The following is a 20,556-nucleotide window of genomic DNA, read 5'->3' as shown; positions in this document are numbered from 1 at the left end:
GGACCTATAACACTACCTTGGGGAACGCCAGAAATCACTTCTGTTTTACTCGATGACTTTCCGTCAATTACTACCAACTGTAACCTCTCCGACAGGAAATCGCAAATCCAGTCATATAACTGAGACGATATTCCATAAGGACGCAATTTCACTAAAAGCCGCTTGTTTGGTACAGTGTCAAAAGCCTTCCGGAAATCCATGAATACGGAATCGATCTGAAATCTCTTGTCAATAGCACTGAGCACTTCATGTGAATAAAGAGCTAGTTGTGTTTCGCTGGAACGATGTTTTCTAAACCCATTTTGACTGTGTGTCAAATGGCTCTGAGCACTATGGGACTTAACATCTATGGACATCAGTCCCCTAGAACTTAGAACTACTTAAACCTAACTAACCTAAGGACATCACACAACACCCAGCCATCACGAGGCAGAGAAAATCCCTGACCCCGCCGGGAATCGAACCCGGGAACCCGGTCGTGGGAAGCGAGAACGCTACCGCACGACCACGAGATGCGGGCGACTGTGTGTCAATGGACCGTTCTCTTCGAGGTAATTCATAATATTCGAACACAATATATGTTCTAAAATCCTGCTGCATATCGACGTAAACGATATGGGCCTGCAATTTAGTGGATTACTCCTACTACCTTTCTTGAATATTGGTGTGACCTGTGCAACTTTCCAGCATTTGGGTACGGATCTTTCGTCGAGCGAACGGTTGTATATGATAGTTAAGTATCGAGTTAATATATCAGCATACTCCGAAAGGAACCTAATTGGTATACAGTCTGGACCAGAAGACTCGATTTTATTAAGTGATTTGAGTTGCTTCACTACTCCGAGGATATTTACTTCTACGTTACTCATGTTGGCAGCTGTTCTCCATTCGAATTCTGGAATATTTACTTCGTCTTCTTTTGTGAAAGCATTTCGGAAGTCTGTGTTTAGTTACTCTGCTTTGGCAGCACTGTCTTCGATAGTATCTCCATTGCCATCCCGCAGAGAAGGCACTGATTGTTTCTTGCCGCTAACATACTTCACATACGACCAGAATATCTTAGGATTTTCTGTATACAGTACAGTCTTCTCACTAATTTTTGCAAACGCGCTCATGTTCCCACGTGTCTGTGACGAAAGGGGCTCACCAGGACACACGTAGAGTGTCTGTATTTCAATTTCCAAACGCAATACACCACACAGTTTCATCATCCCACACGCCCAGTTCCAGGAATTGTTCTGCTGAGTTAGGAAAGCGAGGGATGTCGGCTATTTGCCGTGTCGGTTACGCGAGATACCTTGGCGCACCAAGCTTCCGGCGTTTGTCTCACATTCTACGTACACCGGCTTGTAGTCACCACAGAGCTGGACCTGTGATACTGAATCAATCAGGTATTTAGAGACATATTTTTAAAATTATCGGAAATGCAGGAGGCATGCATTTCGCGAGACATGGTCTTTGGTTGCACAATGGCGGCTTCTCTGGATAGATAGATAGAACGAAGCCTCAGTGGAGAAGGCAGAGATATCGCCAGTCTCAGGCCTCGACCTTACCAGAAAATTTGGCAGAGGCGAATTCTTTTTTTCGTTTCTGTGTGAGGAGTGAGCCTATCACAGTAGTTGGGTTGACGCAGATTCTTAGAAGCCAGCAGCCGAAGAAAGGCCAACGGTGTGCGCGGTAGCAAAAGAGCGCACTTGTAGACGGACAGTGTTACAGGCGAGACGTGTCGTACGGGCATCTAAGAAGCTGCTTGCGCCACATTCACCGTAGCAGTATGCAAGTGAAATCTACGTGCGTAGCAATACATTGGCGCTGTTCTTCATTTGATTTCTTTCACGCTCAAGGGAATTCTGTATGTTATTATTCTGCAGTCAAGTTTTTGCCAGGGTTCCTGTTTTTATAAATCCTTTTGCACGACAATCCCGAATCATAGCTTGTGCTTTGCTACCTCCACTCATCAGGCGGCTCTGAAATCGATACTACGTACCAGTATTGTTGTCCAACTCTGGAAATACGATCGAACCAATATTCTTAGATCGCGAACATTTGTGTTCCTACTGATGTGCGCAGTTACCCGTCCAGAGAAACCGCTAAGTAATATTAACCTGGATACAATATTTCATTCGGGCAACGGCCGTGCCGCAGTGGCTACACCGGTTCCCGTGAGATCACCGAAGTTAAGCGCTGTCGGGCGTGGTCGGCACTTGGATGGGTGACCATCTAGGCTGCCATGCGCTGTTACAATTTTTCGGGATGCACTCAGCCTCGTGATGCCAATTGAGGAGCTACTCGACCGAATAGTAGTGGCTTCGGTCAAGAATACCATCATAACGACCGGGAGAGCAGTGTGCTGACCCCCCCTCCCCCCTCCTAACCGCATCCTCCACTGAGGATGACACGGCGGTCGGATGGTCCCGGTAGGCCACTCGTGGCCTGACGACGGAGTGTTTTTTTTACCATATTTTATTCAGTTATTTCAGCTAGCCGTGCAGCCACAGGCTGTCGAAGTAATGAGTCGTAGCCAAGAGTCTCAGGCGTAGATAGGGAAAAGGGGACTACCACAGGGTGAATCCGACTCGATCGACAAGATATCGGGCATTGTTTAGGGACATTTTCGGTGTATTTTACTACAAGCCATCCACGGTCTCCGGTGACTCATTACAGAATAACTGATGTGTTAAACGGTACAAATGCCGACAATACGTGCTTCCGAAGCTCTGTTCCTCCGCAAGATTCAAAGTGCGTAGACAAAGCAACTCCGGTTCATACCGTCTTCCTTGACCCTTTCGGAATGCAATTCAATATAGTTCCACACTGGCGTTTTGTGAACAAAATACCTACATACCAGATTTGTGATTCAATTCGGGGCTTTCTTACAGATAGTACTCGTAACGGAACAATATCGAGAAGTTTATAGGAAATTTCTGGAGTGTCGTACGACCGTTACTGTTTACAATTTTTATAACTGATCAAGAGGAGATTCCGTAACGATAGCTGTTGTCTATAGGAAGCCTGCAATTGAGGAAGACCTACAGAGAACTGGCTGTTGGCCCCGAACATAAATATAGTGAATCTAATGTATTGCTCATAAACAGATCCACTACTGTTCGATTACACCGTTGGCGACAAATCACTACCGTCAAATATGTAAGAGCAACAAGTGGAATGTCCACACAGAACCAATAGTAGGAAAAGCAGATGCCAGGCTAAGATTCGCCGGGAGAATATTAAGGAATTGTAATGCATGCACGTCTGAAGTGGCTTAAAAAACACTTGCAACACCGATTCTTGAGTATTTTGCAGCAGTATACTACTCTTAGCAAGTAGAATTAACTGAAGATTCAAATAAAAGCAACGAGTTTCGTCACGGGGTCATTTACTCGGTGCGAGAGCGTTACGTATATGCTCAACGAACTCCAGTGACAGACAGTACAAGAGAGGCATTGTCAGTGACGAAGAGTCTTGGCGTTTCATCCTTTCGGACCCGAATTCTTTCAGAATGAGGAAAATTTTTTCTTTTATGTGGTTATGCTCTTAGCTGACTTTTTAATGATCTTACACTACTGGCCATTAAAATTGCTACACCAAGAAGAAATGCAGATGATAAACGGGTATTTATTGGCCAAATATATTATACTAGAACTGACATGTGATTACATTTTCACGCAATTTGGGAGCATAGACCCTGAGAAATCAGTTCCCAGAACAACCACCTCTGGCCGTAATAACGGCCTTGATACGACTGGGCATTGAGTCAAACAGAGCTTGGATGGCGCGTACAGGTACAGCTGCCCATGCAGCTTCAACAGGATACCACAGTTAATCACGAGTAGTGACTGGCGTATTGTGACGAGCCAGTTGCTCGGCCACCATTGACCAGACGTTTTCAATTAGTGAGAGAATTCGAGAATGTGCTGGCCAGGGCAGCAGTCGAACATTTTCTGTATCCAGAAAGGCCCGTACATGACCTGCAACATACGGTCGTGCATTATCCTACTGAAATGTAGGGTTTCGCAGGAATCGAATGAAGGGTAGAGCCACGGGTCGTAACATATCTGAAATGTAACGTCCACTGTTCAAAGTGCCGTCAATGCGAATAAGAAGTGACCGAGACGTATAACCAATGGCACCCCATACCATCACGCCGGGTGATACGCCAGTATCGCGATGACGAATACACGCTTCCAATGTGCGTTCTCCGCGATGTCGCCAAGCACGGATGCGACCATCATGATTCTGTAAACAGAACCCGGATTCATCCGAAAAAATGACATTTTGCCATTCGTGCACCCAGGTTCGTCGTTGAGTACACCATCGCAGGCGCTCCTGTCTGTGACGCAGGGTCAAGGGTAACCGCAGCCATGGTCTCCCAGCTGATAGTCCATGCTGCTGCAAACGTCGTCGAACTGTTCGTGCAGATGGTTGTTGTCTTGCAAACGTCCCCATCTGTAGACTAAGGGATCGAGACGTGGCTGCACGATCCGTTACAGCCATGCGGATAAGAAGGTTCTCATCTCGACTTCTAGTGATACGAGGCCGTTGGGATCCAGCACGGCGTTCCGTATTACCCTCCCGAACCCACCGATTCCATATTCTGCTTACAGTCATTGGATCTGGACCAACGCGAGCAGCAATGTCGCGATACGATACACCGCAATCGCGATAGGCTACAATCCAACCTTTATCAAAGTCGGAAACGTGATGGTACGCATTTCTCCTCCTTAATCGAGGCATCACAACAACGTTTTACCAGGCAACGCCGGTAACTGCTGTTTGTGTATGAGAAATCGGTTGTAAACTTTCCTCATGTCAGCACGTTGTAGGTGTCGCCACCGGCGCCAACCTTGTGTGAATGCTCTGAGAAGCTAATCATTTGCCTATCACAGCATCTTCTTCCTGTCGGTTAAATTTCGCGTCTGTAGCACGCCATCATCGTGGTGTAGCAATTTTAATGGCCAGTAGTGTATTATCTATAGGGCTAAATGTATAAGTGGGCTCAGCAAAATTTGTAGTTTCTGCCCTTAAGGAGTGTTCATGAAGTTTTAGTGGGATTTGCACAGTCTTTAGATTTGTCACACTCGCACCGCACTTCTTTGTATGCGTCCGATGACGGCGAAAACGTTCGAAATTAAAAAAAAAAAAAAAACTGAATCCAACTCGAGCCACTTTTTAACAAGGTTGTGAACTGTACTAATGTAATGTCAATACACTTAGTCATGGACGAAGTACAGTTATCTTTTGAAATTCTGTACTGCGTCACGGTGTAAGAAGCTAAAACAGGGAACTGATTCGTTGCAATTCCCCGTCATACAAGGCACGGTGGTTTCGCAGTATGAATATTGAATGAGCTAGAAAAATGTAAATAAAAAATTACACTCGCTACTTTAGAGTAGGAGGTGAAATAGTGGATAGCGTTGGGGGAACCACGAGGCCATTAGGTGATACTCGTAATGCTGTCATACACAAACACGCAAAATAATTGTAGCGAAATGCAGAAAAGACCTAAAGTGAATCGACGTTTGGTACAAGTATTGACAATTCATCCATGCCATAAACAAATGTAACGTACTGCAGATAAATAGGCGGAAAAATCAGTTATAGCTTGATTACACGTTGCTGAATAATCACTGGAAACAGATGCAGGTATTAAACATCCAGGGGTGTGAGTACAGAGTGATTTAAAGTGGAACGACCAGATAAAACTAATCATATGAAAGGCAGAAGAATCCTCAAGAAAGCCACCCACCAAGGAGATAGATCTCGTTCGACAGGTACTTGTGTATTGCTCCTCAATCTGAGATGGGTCTGATAGAGGAAATAGAGAAGATACTATGAAGAGCAATGCGCTTCGTCGCGGATTCGTTTAGTGGGCGTGAAAGCCCCACGGAGAAGCTCAGGACTTTTGTGTAGGCTATATCGATCAGGCAGACCAAGTAGCCTCGTAACAGGCGTTGAAGAGTGTATGTGTAGGGGCAGCGCAAAATTCCGGCACTCAAGCATTGCTTTAGTTGGTAGAAACGTACATCAAATTTAAACTTTTCTATTTATTCCCCATCTAATTAGCTTCAAATTTCAAACTTTACACTGTGTCAAGTAATAGTGATGAATGTGACATCAATGGGAAGTAACTAAAGGATGAAGTTATGATTTTGCTAACCATTCTACCTACTGGAACTTCTTCACAAAGCTCATTATCTTAGATTACAAAAAGGAAATATTATTGAAATTTTTCCCAATACTTTCGTAAATTTAGAAATCCTAAGTTTACCTAAATCTGTAACAAGTGGTGCAAGGAGTTTTACGAAATTCAAGTTGAGTAAGACATACCTTAGGTGAAAACTTTCTCAAGAGCGATTGCGTGGTCAGTCAATTTCAGCCATTATAAGCGATACTCTGAAGCTAATAGACTCAAATTCAATTTTCAATGATTTTACTACCTTAGAGGCTAGAAAAAATTCAATATAATGTTTCTATCCGAGGAAAAAGTATTTTTGACAGTACATACACCGAACAACATTAAGTATTATATACAAATTTATTGATGCAGTATTTCTCTTTCGTATCACAGACAAGCTTGTGTTTCCTTTTGAGTGACTCCAAACTGCCAGGCGGCCTCACTTAGTTGACAGCCATGACTTCTTTCACGTCTGTTAACCTAAAAAATGTCAAACTGCACCGTGCTTCGGAAACTGTATGTCTCCCTATAACCAGCTGGGTAAGTCAGTTCGAAGCACTGCTTACAGCTTTTCTGCTACATACTGCACTGAGGGCCGAACCGCGCAATAACCCTGGGTTCGGTGTGGGACGGCGTTTACAGCGTTAGGGTGGGTGGACTGCTGTGGTCTGTTGTAGGGTTGTAAACTACTGAGGGCTGCAGCGGGACGAAGCCTCTCCGTAATTTCCAGGTCCCCGTTTTCATACATACATTGTATTGTATTGTATGGTTCAGTGATTAGCGCACTGGACTCACATTCGAGAGGTCGACGTTTCAGACCCGTGTCCGGCCATCCTGATTTAGGTTTTCCGCGATTTCCCTCAACCACTTCAGGCGAATGCCGCGATAATTCCTTTGAAAGAGCACGGCCGAATTCCTTCCCTAATGCGATGTGACCGATGATCTCACTGTTTCGTCTCCTCCCCCAAATCGACCAGCCAGCCAACTAACCGGCCTTAGTGGCCGAGCGGTTCTCGGCGTTACAGTGTGGAACCGCGCGACTGCTACGGTCACAGGTTCGAATCCTGCCTCGGACATGTGTGTGTGTGATGTCCTTAGGTTAGTTAGCTTTACGTAGTTCTAAGTTCTAGGGGACTGATGACCTCAGAAGTTAAGTCCCACAGTGCTCAGACCCAGAGCCAGCCAACCAACCTTCCCGCGTTCCACACGCAAATGGAACGTTAAAAAATGGCTCTGAGCACTATGGGACTTAACATCTGAGGTCATCAGTCCCCTAGAACTTAGAACTACCTAAACCTAACTAAGCTAAGGACATCACACACAGCCGGCCGGTGTGGCCGTGCGGTTCTAGGCGCTTCAATCTGGAACCGCGTGACCGCTACGGTCGCAGGTTCGAATCCTGCCTCGGGCATGGATGTGTGTGATGTCCTTAGGTTAGTTAGGTTTAATTAGTTCTAAGTTCTAGGCGACTGATGACCTCAGAAGTTAAGTCGCATAGTGCTCAGAGCCATTTGAACCATTTGAACATCACACACATCCATGCCCGAGGCAGGATTCGAACCTGCGATCGTAGCGATCGCGCGGTTCCAGACTGAAGCGCCTAGAACCGCTCGGCCACACCAGCCGGCCAAATGGAACGGGAAGGAGGCTAGATAAGTCGTACAGTTTGAAGTAACCTCTGCCTTGCACTTCATAGTGGTTTGCTGGATATCGATGTAGATGCAATAATCAGCGGAGCACAAGCTCAGAGCAATCTTCTGCGCTAGATACATAATGTTCTATACAGCCACCCTACCAAGATCTCGGTGTCGGTTTTCTCGGTGAGGTAACAAGTTCTCCTCCGCTAAAAATAACTTATTTCCACTCTGTTGCATAGAGTGAAGCATATCGAGAAGTCGAAATGCTAACAAAACAGTAGTGAAGATCTTCTTCTTGGACGCTTGGCGTTCGGACTCGCAGCTGATACTCAATATGAGCCAATGTTTCGTTTTGGACACGAACAATTAAAATCATACATCATTTTTAATCCTATATTACTACATTTGTCAATAAATATGTACCTATTGTGGGACAGAGTGGCAAAATGGAACTACGTAGATGTAAGAAAAACAGTTGTCAGGCAGATTCATGGAAAGAACCGCAAGGAAATGCAATTCATCCACGAAAGAAGTTATATAGGCGACTGCCTATTGGTGGGCTACTGCGTCACATATGCTAATCATAATTTGATTGATACACCACTATCTGAATTTAATACCGGTTTTTTAATAAAAATATTTAACAAATGTAATGATTAACCTCAGTGACTGCCAGACGAAGCCATCTAAGTCTATATTAATTCCTTTTCTTGGTAAAGGTCTTGCACGAATTTTTCTGCTGTTCAGTTGTACCACGCCGGACGGGCGATCCCCAAGGTGTTGAGGACTGCCTTCTCAGAGGACTCTAAAACCACAGTGACCGTGACGAAGCAGGACCGGGCATTGGACCCCGCGTCTTCCTTCTCATTTTGCATAATGCTTTGCTCTCTGTGTGGAGTAGGTCTAAGTCTCCAGTCACAGAAATACTTAGCGTGGCATGACGAACACCTGTGCATGTTAGAAAGTTGCGAGATTTGTGAGCAATGGCGTCTGGGCCAAACAAGTTTCAAAGGAACTTCGTTTGGTGCCAAGGACCCACTTTCCATGAATGCTGTGTGAGCGACAGTCAGAGACATGTGATAAGTGGCTAGAGTCCTCATTATTTTCTCCTTCGGACGTCTCTCTGAGATCAGATAATTGGGAGGTGGATGACCCTGGCCTGAAACGTTGTAAGAGGCTTTCTTATTGTCTCACCTAAACAAATTGCAGACCGGGGGAAGCCGAGGCAAAAATTTTTGAGAAATGTGTATGTGGAGCAACCGCATTACCTAGAACATCCAACGGCAGAAGAGTGAGAGAGGTTCTAACAGCTCAAATTTTACCAAAATTTTATATAAATTTTTCGATTAACCACCAAAATCGATACTTCAGGTCTCGATGTTTCCAAACTGTGTTAAATGTCTTTAATGATCTGGTAAAAGGAAATGATGTAACGAATATTATGTAAAGAAACCAACAGAATAATAATGAATGTTTTAATAGTTATAATGACGGTTATATTGATAGATTATTTAAAAATGTATAACACTTTTGACAGAGCAAATAAGAAAGATAGGGATCCACTTTGGGTTTTCAGCCTGCACCTGTGTGGATGACGTTGGCGTCGAGTGGTGCAGGAAGGACGGAACAGAAAGCAAAGTCGACAGTCGCAGGCAAGTAACCTGGTGTATGCACGTAGCTGGGTCAGGTCTGGCGATGTTGATATTTCTTGAGTGCTGAAACTATGCGTATTAGAGTGAAGGTTTTTGTGGCAGCGACATTTGCGTCATAAAGTCGTCTCCGGAAATGGTGTATTTTGAAAAGCAAGATTGTTGTTGTTGTGGTCTTCAGTCCAGAGACTGGTTCGATGCAGCTCTCCATGCTACTCTATCCTGTGCAAGCTTCTTCATCTCCCAGTACCTACTAAAACCTACATCCTTCTGAATCTGCTTAGTTCAATCATCTCTTGGCCTCCCTCTACGATTTTTACCCTCCACGCTGCTCTCCAATACTAAATTGGTGATCCATTGATGCCTCAGAATATGTCCTACCAAGCGATCCCTTCTCCTAGTCAAGTTGTGCCACAAACTCCTCTTCTCACCAATTCTATTCATTCTTCTGTAGCACCACATTTCGAAAGCTTCTATTCTCTTCTTGTCCAAACTATTTATCGTCCATGTTTCACTTCCATACATGGCTAGACTCCATACAAATACTTTCAGAAACGACTTCCTGACACTTAAATCTATACTCGATGTTAACAAATTTCTCTTCTTGAGAAACGCTTTCCTTGCCATTGCCAGTCTACATTTTATATCCTCTCTACTTCGACCATTATCAGTTATTTTGGTCCCCAAAAAGCAAAACCCATTTAATACTTTAAGCGCCTCATTTCCTAATCTAATACCCTCAGCATCACCCGATTTAATTCGACTACATTCCATTATCCTCGTTTTGCTTTTGTTGGCCGGCCGAAGTGGCCGTGCGGTTAAAGGCGCTGCAGTCTGGAAGCGCAAGGCCGCTCCGGTCGCAGGTTCGAATCCTGCCTCGGGCATGGATGTTTGTGATGTCCTTAGGTTAGTTAGGTTTAACTAGTTCTAAGTTCTAGGGGACTAATGACCTCAGCAGTTGAGTCCCATAGTGCTCAGAGCCATTTGAACCATTTTTTTGCTTTTGTTGATGTTCATCTTATACCCTCCTTTCAAGATACTGTCCATTCCGTTCAACTGCTCTTCCAAGTCCTTTGTTGTCTCTGACGGAATTACAATGTCATCGGCGAATCTCAAAAAAATGGTTCAAATGACTCTGAGCACTATGGGACTTAACATCTATGGTCATCAGTCCCCTAGAACTTAGAACTACTTAAACCTAACTAACCTAAGGACATCACACAACACCCAGTCATCACGAGGCAGAGAAAATCTCTGACCCCGCCGGGAATCGAACCCGGGAGCCCGGGCGCGGGAAGCGAGAACGCTACCGCACGACCGGCGAATCTCAAAGTTTTTATTTCTTCTCCATGGATTTTAATACCTACTCCGAATTTTTCTTTTGTTTCCTTTATTGCTTGCTCAATATACAGATTGAATAACATCGGGGATAGTCAACAACCCCGTCTTACCCCATCCCGACCACTGCTTCCCTTTCATGCCCCTCGACTTTTATGACTGCCTTCTGGTTTCTGTACAAATTGTAAATAGCCTTTCGCTCACTGCATTTTACCCCTGCCACCTCCACTATTATTCTGTGATGAAATTGGGGCTAACACGACATCAAGGAACATGGCTACCGCAAGCAACGTAGTAGTAATAAATTAATTGCAGCTCGCAAGAGACGTGAAGAGCCTAGCCAGTTATCATTCACCAGCAACACCACAACAGCTATGATAAATAAGCCAAGAAGTTTTTATAGACCTAAGTGCGTAGAACTATGCTAAATATTACACCCGATATTTCATACAAGATTATTCACGATTCAGTTATTTAACAATATCTGTTAAAATCATTATCCTAAAGTCATAAACCAAATCCAGATTTCCTTGTCCTGTTTTTCATAAGTTGTGTAAATCTAAATGGCCAGGAGACTGTATAAAATATTTTCAGAATCACGACAATGAAAGACTGTCACAAAAGTATTTAGCTGTGAAAGATAGCTTTATATGTATGTTTGCGGATGTAAAATTGACTGCTCACATTGGTAACTAAATTGAAACTTTATGTCTTGAGATTAGCTTTATTTACTTTTCAGTCATTTAATTTTCGTTAGTACATAACTTCAAAATTTAAAGATTGCAGAAATTCAGTTATATAATAATTTCACAGTTTGCATCTATATCTTTAGAGCTTACAAATTAGCCGTGATACATTAAATTTATTTCAGTAACAGTTAAATAACTTCTGAAAGAATGAAGTTAAATTCCTCCTTCAGAGGTGGCGACCGCAATTCTCCATAGGATTAATATCTTTCCCAGAGCGACTGTCACACAATAAAATTATACCAGTCTACAAACTGTTCACCACGGTGATGAGGATAAAACTAGCAGGTAGGCAGTGAAGTGCCTATTGAGTGAAAAATCGTTTGTTGCGTGCCGAAATTGTTGCAAATCGAGCCCCGTTATCCTCACTGAGCTTTGGGAAAGGTCCAAGATAAAAATAACTGCCTAAAAATTAAATGTATTCCGTTAGGGTCCACATAGTCAAATCAGTGAAACTTCCTGGCAGATTAAAGCTGTGTGCCGGACCGAGACTCGAACGCGGGACCTTTGCATTTCGCGGGCAAGTGCTCTACCAGATACTGGCACAAGTGAAGCTGTGAGAACGGGACGTGAGTCGTGCTTGGGTAGTTCAGATGGTATAAAAAAGCTGGGTGAAAGGATCAACAACGAACTTCAACAGATGCCATGTGACGTCCGCTACGACCAAATATAACGAACGAAATGAAAAAAAGGATGGTAGAGCACTTGCCCGCGAAAGGCAAAGGTCCCGAGTTCGAGTTTCGGTCCGGCACACAGTTTTAATCTGCCAGGAAGTTTCATATCAGCGCACACTCCGTTGCACAGCGGAAATCTCATTCTGGTCAAAGCAGTAATTAAATATTTTTAGAGTCAGCGAAACAGTAACGGTTATAAAGTCGAGATTAACTGCCAATGCTCAACTGAGCGACGAAAGGCTTCAGTTTTCTGGGAAGAGAGAGGGGGAAAGCGTTAAACGATTTTTTGTTAGTGGATGAAGCAGCAGCAGGGGCGCACGCCGCGCTGCCCTATAAAAGAGCGATACAGAGAGGCCTGTTCTTACACAGCGCCGAAATATTTTTCTTCAGTAGCTTAAAACATTATTTTGTGCTATATTAAAGATCGTAGAAGAAAAATTAGGACATACATAAACAAAAAATATTACGTAAGTGGGTACTGGAAAATAGCTTTAAATGAAACAATATACAATAAACGTATTTCATTCTTTGGACATCTGATGAGAACAACAGAAAACAGAATTAGTAAGGAAATAACAGAAAAAATGTCGAATAGTTAGAGTAACATGAAACGGCTGACAGAAATTGAGGAAGGTGTAAGAGAATCCAAATTACCGTAGATTAGCCAAAAAGCAAAACGGAATAAACTAGAATACTGTAAGCCACACAAACCTAACTACAAACGAAGATTAGTAAAAGGATTACAGGAAGATTGTTCTTAGGCGAAGAAAGAAAGAAAATATCTGAAATAATGCAGAAGTATTGGGCAGACAGAAGAACAAAACACCCCTCATATAATAATAAATTGTAATAATCTTTCTATAACTACCGTACTATTGAACTGTCTTACTGAATTATTATTGAACTGAATTGTATAACTGACAAACAACAACTTGTATGAACCTTTGTATAACTGACTAGAGTGGTCCAACGAAGGCCATAAAATAAGAATAAAATAATAATAAAATAAATAAACATCGTAGAAACCAAATACAGCAATTATAGTAGCTAAACATGGCTATTTTCGTAGTTACGTAGCTGCTCACTACAGTAACACGCGAACAACGGACTAGCTTCACCGTTACCGGGAATCTCATTCCAGGTGTCGGGCCATAACAATCAGTCCTTTGTCAAAGTTGCTTGTATCAGTGTATTTCCCATTTGACGCTCGAATGCGCCCCCACCGGTCTCTGCTCGGCAACGCCAGGTTCGCTGCGCGCAGCCCTCGGCTCATCACCGTGCGTTTGTAGCAGAGGAGACACGCTGCGGGGGTCATAACAGCCAGCTATTCCGTTATGAACAGGTAGGAAAACGCACCGGTGTTTAAGTGTGACTCGACTGTCAGCACCTCACCTTGGCCTTCAAGGCCTCCGTCTGTGCCGCCTTTAAAAAAAAGACACTTGCCTTGACGTCTTACGGTGTCGCTGCAAGTATGAGCTCATCTCTCTGTAGTACAAGTAGCCGACTTCACCGTAGCTTCTGTACTGGAACATTTTCCTTCGCACGTGAACGTATGATAATGTAGCTTTCCATTTAATACACACGTAGACTACACTCGAAAATAAATGGAAACAACGGGTAAACCCTGCAATAAAATAAGTACAGTTAAAGTGTTAGACATTCTTTTAAACTCTCACGATATTAATACTACAAATAAAAATGGCAGATCATCTCCAAAAGACCAGATTGTAAGATCTAGAAAGACAGTTCCAAAATCCATTCATATTGCTTTCCAGGTAAATATAGTATCCGATAAAAGACACTTAATGCACAGACAATATACTTTTGCTATTTAGGGGGTGCCAGGAGTTGCAAGCACAGAGATGTAGAAATAAAAGTATAATGTTTAGAACGTATATGTGGGACCATCAGCCGACCGCTGAATAGCGAAACTAGGAAATAAACAACAGGTACAACGACTATTATGAAATAATGACGTTTGGGGACGAGAATCCACTTGCAGAAGGACTTGAACAATATCCATATAACTGAAATGGGGTGAGGTAAACATGTATCATATATATTTTCTTTTTCAGTTGTCGAATAAACAAGGTAATGTGCATCTTCATGTTTTCGAGGCGTAAAGACTGTTCCATAAAATTTCGGGCGTGCAGCGGCATAAATTCAGTTTCTTCTTCTAATATTTCGGATGAATACCGTCCAGCCATCTTCAGAGTGAGCCGAGGTGATTAACGCACCAGCACTTGCTCCGGTCCTATTAAACTCGATGATCGAAGCACTATGTATGCGGCCAAAGTTACACAAGGCGCCAGAGACGTTGACAGGCGGCAAAGAAATGTAACATATGCATGTAAATTAAATCTATGGCTGCGCAGTCGATCCACACGGTGATATCGATATGTCCGATGTATGAACGGCCACACTCACATCGGACACACGACACATACAGTCCAGGAGAAATGCACAGGGCACTGCAGGTACACCTGTCTCTTACAACCTAGTAAATCTGCCGTGTCAGAGCATTGTATTGACACTGGGCCCTCTATGGTGTACGATATTGTCGAAATTTTATCATCGACTTCGTCTTTCTGGGACTCGGTAGTGAAAGAAGCAATTAAAATTCGGTTGGCGACGAATTTAATTAATAATGATAGCGGCTTCTGCTTGGGCAAATCATGGAATCCGGCAATTTCTGTAATTAAATCACGAAGACGTCGCAACGGTACAGCTCTCCGTGACACATCGGTATCGCCTTGTGGATCGACTGCGCAGCCATAGATTTAATTTCTATGCATATGTTACATCTCTTTGCCGCGCATCAACGTCTCTGGCGCCTTGTGTATCTTTGGCCGCATACGCTGTGGTTCGGTCCTCGAGTTTAAAAGGGTGGAGAAAGTGCTGGAGCGTTAGTCACCTGGGCTCACTCTGAAGGTGGCTGGACGGTATTCAGCAGAAATATTAGAAGAAGAAACTGAATTTAAGCGGCTGCACACCCGAAATTTTATGGAACAAACAGGGTGATTTTTCTAAATTGGGACATACTGCAGGGAACTTTCCCTGCGAGAATACGGAGACAAAAAGGCCATACTGACATATGTCCGGAAATGTGCAAAAATTAAAGGTAGAGATAAAAGCTCCTTGACAGTGTAAGTTTCAGTGATTGAAAGGACACGAGAGAACACACCAGGCAAGTGGTTATGTTCTGTCTGTACTAGTGTTTTAGCTTTACACGTGGCGTGTATACTACAGGGTCACTATAGAGGTACGTCTGTAAATAATACGGCCTGCACATGTTCTAAGTGGTAGTTGTTGTACGCAACGTTACTGCCCTCTCGAGTCTGGAGCTACAGCACCAGTACAGACAGGATATTGGTTCTTGTTTGCTATGATCGCATATCTGTTTACAGTCACTGAAAGCTACACTGCCGGCCGCGTTGGTCTCGCGGTTCTAGGCGCGCAGTCCGGAACCGTGCGACTGCTACGATCGCAGGTTCGAATCCTGCCTCGGGCATGGATGTGTGTGATGTCCTTAGGTTAGTTAGGTTTAAGTAGTTCAAAGTTCTAGGGGGCTATTGACCATAGCAGTTGCGTCCCATAGTGCTCAGAGCCAAAGCTACATTGTCAACGATCTTTCAAGTGTGAGAACCTCCCTTGGAACGCATTTCCGGTCATTTTTCATCTGGTCTTTTTTGCTCCTTATCCTCTGAGGGTCATTTCCTGCAGTTTTTCGCTATTTAGCAAACTCACCCTGTGTCCAGTATATCGAGTGGCTGAATTAAACTTGCTCCTCAAAATCGTTTGCGGCAGTTTGTAACAGCGTAATCCAAACATCAAAAAGATAATTAGACATCTATCAGAACCTAAAAGGAAGGAAGATTGGTGAAACTTCCTGGCAGATTAAAACTGTGTGCCGGACCGGGACTCGAACTCGGGGCCTTTGCCTTTCGCGGGCAAGTGCTCTACCAACCGAGCTACCCAAGCACGACTCACGCCCCGTCCTCACAGCTTCACTTCTGCCAGGACGGGGCGTGAGTCGTGTGCTTGGGTAGTTCAGTTGGTAGAGCACTTGCCCGCGAAAGGCAAAGGTCCCGAGTTCGAGTCTCGGTCCGGCGCACAGTTTTAATGTGCCAGGAAGTTTCATATCAGCGCACACTCCGCTGCAGAGTGAAAATCTCATTCAGGAAGATTGGTGTTTGACGTCCCATCGACGGCGATGCCGCTAGAGATGGAGCAGAAGCTCGGCCGAGGAAAGCAAATCGGCGGTGCCCTTTCGAAGGAATCATCCCAGCATTTGCCTCACGGTATTTAGGGAAACCTAAACCTGTAGGTTCGGGACACGGATTCGAACCGTCGTCCTCCCGAATGCAAGTCCAGTGTCGTACGATGGTGACAATGGCTCGCTTATCTAAGGAAGAACAGGATATGTGCTTCGAGCGAAATCCCGCGGTAAAGTCTGACAAAACTGAATTGCCTGTCAGCTGTGCAAGTCCTGTTAGCTGTAAAAGTCGTGTCAGCACATTATCGTTAAGACCCTGCGTCCTTATCTTCGTAACTTTTCTTTTGTGCATGACGTAACGCTTCAAGGTCGACTAGTGCATTTTCAGTTCTGCCCATCGTATATAAAATAAGCGGTGATGAGGCGTTTGGAACCTCAGCATTTCATTTCTTCTCATTAGACCTGGTTCAAAATATCTACGATTGTGAACTCACAAAAGACGCACCATCGAGCATTAGAAAATTCATATCAGAGCGTTGGATAAGCACTGCATAATATTACAGTTGGAGTTTGGTGCATAATTCCCGCAGCAGTTTTATTTTCTGCAGGGGTGAATCGGACATGAGGTATCACCGCACACTAAGTATTACCGTACACTGTCATTCAGTGTAAGCGTACCGGACAAAAAAATCAAACACTCTTGTTTGACAGTTCTCCTCTCACACCGTCAAATGGTTCAAATGGCTCTAACCACTATGGGGCTTAACATCTGAGGCCATCAGTCCCCTAGACTTACAAGGGAACCTCCCCATCGCACCCCCCTCAGATTTAGTTATAATTTGGCCTTGAAAAACTGAACACAGATCAATCGAGAAAACAGGAAGAAGCTGTGTGGAAGTATGAAAAAATAAGCAAAATATACAAACTGAGTAGTCCATCGGCAGCATAGGCAATATAAAGGAGGATGTAAGTGCACGGTCGCCGTGGTCCCGTGGTCAGCGTGAGCAGCTGCGGAGCGAGAAGTCCGTTGTTCAAGTCTTCACTCTAGTGAAAATTTTACTTTCTTTATTTTTTGACGTCTCTGTTCACTGTAACAAGTTTAGTGTCTGTGTTTTGCGACCGCACCGCAAAACCGTGCGATTAGTAGACGAATGTACGTGCCTCTGCAGTGGGAACCGAAAACATTTGATCCAGTAAAACACGTCTTATATATTCCATACGACGCTGGTGACGGCATGTGCGTCACATGACAGAAATACGTTGTGGACCCAACTAACTTGTACACTTGGCGAGTGGGTAAAAAGATTCTTCTACCTTGCCCGATTTAGGTTTTCTTGTGGATGTGATAATCACTCCCAAAAAAGTGATGAAAACATAAGAGTGTGTCACATAAACTGCAACAAATGAATGCAACAGTTTCACAGTCGCACAGTTTCCTCTGTGCTCTCTCAAAACATATGTTTTTAACGTTTTCAAATTTTTCCGTGTGTAGACCTGTATATGTCCAAGGAAATCTGAACATGTTCTGGAATTTTGGAGAGCGAAGTTGATTATGTTTGAGTGCCTGAACTCTGATAATTGCCTGAAAATAAAAATTTTCAGTTGATGAAAGACTTGAACCAAGGACCTCTCGATCTGCAGCTGCTCACGCTAACCACGGGACCACGGCGCTACTGAGCTCGCATCATTCAAAAAGTTGCCTATCTCGCACATGGACTACTCAGTTTGTATATTTTGATTATTTTTTCATAGTTACACACAACTTCTTCCTGTTTTCTCGACTGATCTGTGTTCAGTTTTTCAAGGCCTATCCACTGTGCCAACTTATATCCAAATCTGAGGGGGGTACGATGGGGAGGTTCCCTTGTTAGAACTACTTGAACCTAACTAACCTAAAGACATCACATACATCCAAGCCCGAGGCAGGATTCGAACCTGCGACCGTAGCAGCCGCGGGGTTCCGGACTGAAGCTCCTAGAACCGCTCGGCCACAGCGGCCCGCCTCACACCGTGACAGTGACAACTCTGAATAAAGTATCACGTGTCTGAAAATATCGTTGGCTCTGTTAATTCTCATGCTTCAATTTTTCGTAAACATCTAGTATGCCTTCTCTGAAACTATGTCGTCGTGCTGCTGTAAGCAGTCGCCAGCACTCCGATCGGCAAAGAGGCTGCGAGAAGATCGATAGTAGCCATCAGAGCAAGCGAGCCTATCAGGAAAGGCCAAAGATAAATTCGCAAGAAAGCCGCCAACGCCCTCTCGACTGCCAGTATTTAGATCGCCGCCGCCGACCGAAGGTCCCAGTCAGTCACCCAGTAAATCAGTCGCAGACCGAGTTGGGTCATCAGCCACAGCCCAGTCACTTGCAGTCGCAGTCTCAATCAGAGTCTCTGTCTCAGGCAGCCCATGACGACCTGAGTAGTGTAAATAGCGGGACACTATTACGGAAGAGCTTGTACCACAAGACAACGACGAACTTATATGTAACTCCTGCCCATTAAAATTAACTAGACCACGAAGATGACGTGCTACAGACGCGAAATTTAACAGACAGGAAGATGATGCTGTGATATGCAAATGATTAGCTTCTCAGAGCATTCACACAAGGTTGGCGCCGGTGGCGACACCTAAAACGTGCTGACATGAGGAAAGTTTCAAACAGATTTCTCATACACAAACAGCAGTTGACCGGCGTTGCCTGGTGAAACGTTGTTGTGATGCTTCATGTAAGGAGGAGAAATGCGTACCATCACGTTTCCGACTTTGATAAAGGTCGCATTGTAGCCTATCGCAATTGCGGTTTATCGTAGCGCGTCATTGCTGCTCGCGTTGGTCGAGATCCAATGTCTGTTAGCAGAATATGGAATCGGTGGCTTCAAGAGGGCAATACTGAACGCCGTGCTGGATCCCAACGGCCTCGTATCACTAGCAGTCGAGATGACAGGCATCTTATCCGCATGGCTGTAACGAATCGTGCAGCCACGTCTCGATCCCTGAGTCAACAGATGGGGACGTTTCCGAGACAACAACCATCTGCACAAACAGTTCGACGACGTTTGCAGCAGCATGGAGTATCAGCTCGAAGACCATGGCTGCGATTTATCCTTGACGCTTGCATCACAGACAGGAGCGCCTGCGATGGTGTACTCAACGACGAACCTGGGTGCACGAATCGCAAAACGTCATTTTTTCGGATGAATCCAGGTTCTGTTTACAGAATCATGAAGTTCGCATCCGTGTTTGGCGACATCGCGGTGAACACACATTGGAAGCGTGTATTCGTCATCGCCATACTGGCGTATCAGCCGGCGTGATGGTATGGGGTGCCATTGGTTACACGTCTCGGTTACCTCCTGTTCGCATTGACGGCACTTTGAATAGTGGACGTTACATTTCAGATGTTTTACGACCCGTGGCTCTATCCTTCATTCGATCCTGTGAAACCCTACATTTCAGCAGGATAATGCACGACCGCATGTTGCAGGTCCTGTACGGGCCTTTCTCGATACAGAAAATGTTCGACTGCTGCCCAGTCCAGCACATTCTCCAGATCTCTCACCAATTGAAAACGTCTGGTCAATGGTGGCTGAGCAACTGGCTCGTCACAATACGCCAGTCACTACTCTTGATGAAATGTGGTATCGTGTTGAAGCTGCATGGGCAGCTGTACCTGTACATGCCATCGAAGTTCTGTTTGACGCAATGCCCAGGCGTATCGAGGCCGTTATTACGGCCAGAGGTGGTTGTTCTGGGTACTGATTTCTGAGGATCTATGCACCCAAATTGCGTGAAAATGTAATCACATGTCAGTTCTAATATAATATATTTGTCCAATTAATATCCGTTTATCATCTGCATTCCTTCTTGGTGTAGTAATTTTAATGGCCAGTAGTGTATTTAACTTCGTGTCTCTTGTGAATAAAGAACCCTGTTAATACATGCATGCAGTTGTGTTATAGAAAGAGGATACCCGCCTCCAAACAACATCCTCTCCTAGCTTCCTACTGTACAAGCCTACAGTGACGAGACGACGCACAAGTCGTCTCATTCATACATGATCAGTCACTTACTATGGAACCTTTTAAAGCTAAGCCCCAAACACACAATATTGTTCATGGAG

At 44.3% G+C, this 20,556-nt stretch overlaps 1 protein-coding gene and 1 pseudogene across 1 annotated transcript in view; one reads left to right on the top strand and one right to left on the bottom strand.

Moving 5' to 3' along the window:
• The window catches only part of LOC126470879 (serine-rich adhesin for platelets), a 479,197-nt gene that overhangs the window by 339,834 nt on the left and 118,807 nt on the right, over positions 1 to 20,556 (bottom strand). The window lies entirely within an intron of this gene.
• LOC126471685 (5S ribosomal RNA) lies at positions 2,127 to 2,244 on the top strand (annotated as a pseudogene).

This window comes from Schistocerca serialis, chromosome 3, assembly GCF_023864345.2.
Source record: "Schistocerca serialis cubense isolate TAMUIC-IGC-003099 chromosome 3, iqSchSeri2.2, whole genome shotgun sequence".
Taxonomy (NCBI): domain Eukaryota; kingdom Metazoa; phylum Arthropoda; class Insecta; order Orthoptera; family Acrididae; genus Schistocerca; species Schistocerca serialis.
Note: the sequence above shows the minus strand (reverse complement) of the source record. Positions and strands in the feature narration are given on the sequence as shown.